The sequence below is a fragment of the Triturus cristatus genome, chromosome 4_2, assembly GCF_964204655.1.
Source record: "Triturus cristatus chromosome 4_2, aTriCri1.1, whole genome shotgun sequence".
In the NCBI taxonomy this organism is placed as follows: domain Eukaryota; kingdom Metazoa; phylum Chordata; class Amphibia; order Caudata; family Salamandridae; genus Triturus; species Triturus cristatus.
This window is the reverse complement of record NC_140586.1, coordinates 89748349-89751118: the sequence shown is the minus strand read 5'-3', so window position 1 is coordinate 89751118 and position 2770 is coordinate 89748349. Positions and strand designations below refer to the sequence as shown.

At 48.8% G+C, this 2770-nt stretch overlaps 1 non-coding gene across 1 annotated transcript; it reads right to left on the bottom strand.

Annotated features, from left to right (window-relative positions):
• Nucleotides 1–1599: 1599 nt before the first annotated feature.
• On the bottom strand, nucleotides 1600–1672 carry TRNAA-AGC (transfer RNA alanine (anticodon AGC)). The gene has a single exon. It is a non-coding gene; the product is annotated as a tRNA-Ala (tRNA).
• Between the last annotated feature and the right edge of the window lie 1098 nt (nucleotides 1673–2770).

The window sequence follows — 2770 nt, the reverse complement described above, 5'->3', positions numbered from 1 at the left end:
GTGGGAGAGCTCCAAGCATTCTCTATCCAGGACCCATTCCTGCAATTCAAAAAGGATAGAGTCCTTCTCCGCACAAATCCAGCTTTCATTCCCAAGGTTCCATCTCACTTCCACCTCAACGAACCTATTGTTTTACAATCATTCTTCCCAAATCCACAAACAGTGGCGGAACGAACTCTACATTCACTAGACATTCAACGTTGCTTGAAATTTTACATTGAGAGAACGAAATCTTTTCGTAAATCAAATCAGCTATTCATAGCCTACAGCAGACCTCGAAGAGGGCTTCCGCTCACAAAACAGAGCATTTCCCGCTGGATTTCTTCGGCCATTTCTTTCTGTCACCAACAGGCAGGACGTCCGTTGAGAACAACGGTCCGTGCCCACTCCACAAGGGCCATGTCTACTTCCATGGCTCTTTTTGCTGGGGTGCCCATTGTGGACATTTGTAGAGCGGCCACATGGAAGACGCCGCATACCTTCACCAAGCATTACTGCCTGGATGCGGAGATCATGAAGGATGCGTCAGTGGGCCAAGCGGTACTACGTCATCTTTTTAAATAGAGGTGAGCCCTTTCTTTCATCCCACCATCCTGAGTTTATGCACATTTCGCACTATAATGTATGCATTACTTATTCATTGCTTTACAGTAGCACTGTTGTTTATCTCAGATAGATGTGGTTATCTAATACCTGTATGTTATCCATATCTTTCGAAATGTGCTTTTTTCACTGCTTGCTACTCTGATTCAGGCATGTGAATCTATGAAAGATACCCTAATACTGGATAAGGAACGCGTTACTTACCTGTAACTGCGGTTATCCAGTATTGGTATCTTTCATAGATTCACATGCAACCCACCCGCCTCCCCTGGAAGGGCTCTCTCGGATCTCTCAGTATACAGCTGCTTAGCACTGTGCTCACGAAAATCTGAGGGACTAGAGCTCCTACCAGGAAGGTTCTAGAGGGTGGTGTTAGCTGATTGGCTCTGGCCAAAATTTGGTCCTTTTTACATAAGGACGTGGATAGCTTACTAAGCTAAGGCCTCTGAGGCCTATGGCTGTCTTATGTCTTCTGGACATTACTTTGTTACTTACCGGTGACTCCCATTCCCGACGACGGGGAATGATTCAGGCATGTGAATCTATGAAAGATACCAATACTGGATAACCGCAGTTACAGGTAAGTAACGCGTTCCTTACTGTGGGTTCATGCAATCAATCAGCTTGCAGGTCTCATAGTGATCCAGCTCTATCCTCAGGCAGTGCCCAGTTTCCTTGCTGCTGCACCTTCTGATTATTTGGAAGATAATTCAGTTGGTGACAGCACAGGCACCCACACCCCATCCTCCCCCTCCGGTTTTGACTCCATGAGAAGCCCATACTAGTCCCCATAATTTTTTTTCCTCTTTACACACTACGTTTAACATAACCAAATGAACCATTTTCCAAACACCGACGGTTGGTTTTGGCAAATTTAACGTATAAAATTGCACAAAATGTTTCTTATTTTAATAATAGCACCTAAATGAGCACTTAATCACATAACACTCTCTGAAAAACCAATAAGTGCAATTAAATGAGTAAAAGGCATAAAGTTGGAGAATGCGGGTATCGATCCCGCTACCTCTCGCATGCTAAGCGAGCGCTCTACCATTTGAGCTAATTCCCCTTCCGCCTAGCATGCGGGAGGTTTCTGATGGATACATCTGCCAGTGGATTCCTCACCTTGTGAATATCCCCTGCGCCAGCAACATTCGGAAACTTTTGTAGCAGTCCACGCCGATGGGGTCGACGACGACGTCACAGAGACACGGCTCCGCTCGCAACTCCGCTGACGTCACCGGCTCCATAAGAAGACCTCATCGGCGTGATAACGTCAGTTCCCTTTTTTCCGCGCCGTCGAAGCCAACGGATTTCGGGAATCGCTGTTGTTAGCGTCATTGATACTTTGTGTATTTTCGTTGTTTTTCCTGTCTTCTTTGAAGATGTCGACAAAGAAGTCTGGGTTTAAGCCTTGCCGGGAGTGTGGCAAGCATATGTCCATCACTGACCCACATGAGGACTGTGTGTGGTGTTTATCCTCGGACCACGATGTGGATGGCTGTACCAGCTGCCGAAAGATGAGCACGAAGGCTCTGAAGGAACGGGAGGCAAAGCTCTTTATTGCCAGAATGAAGAAGGACAAGAGAGGGAGAAGGAGATCGAGATCGAGGTCTCGATCGAAGTTGAGGTCGGCGTCGAAGTCGACTTCGGGGCATGCTTCTCGAGCTAAGAGGCACAAGAAAAAGAGAAGACACTCCTCTCTGCACCATTCAGATAAGAGCAACGGCGCCGAAGCCGAAGTCACCTGCTCGGCGTCGAAGGGACTCTGTTTCTCCTTCTCCTGTGCCGGGTTCGCCTGCTAGTCATTCATCTCCGGTGGTCTCTTTGTCTCCGGCTTCGCCAGTTCCAGCCCGGACTCCGATGCCGGTTCCATCTCCGGCTCCGGTTCCGTCTCCGGCTCCATCTCCGGCCCCGGAAGATCTTCAAGCCCCGGGTGAGCCTGCGACGTCGTTTATTCCACCGTCGGCGCCGGTTGGCCCGAGTCCGGTGGGGTCTGGCCAGTATCCTGCTTTCCCTGGGCCAGGTCAGGACCCCTTGCATTACTTAAATGCGATGTATGGGGTTTTTGCTCGTGCCATGTATGTCCCTGGTGCACCTGCAGGTCCGACGGGTCCTTTGGCATTTAGTTTATCCTCAGGCCCCTTTCTATCCATTTTATCCAGCG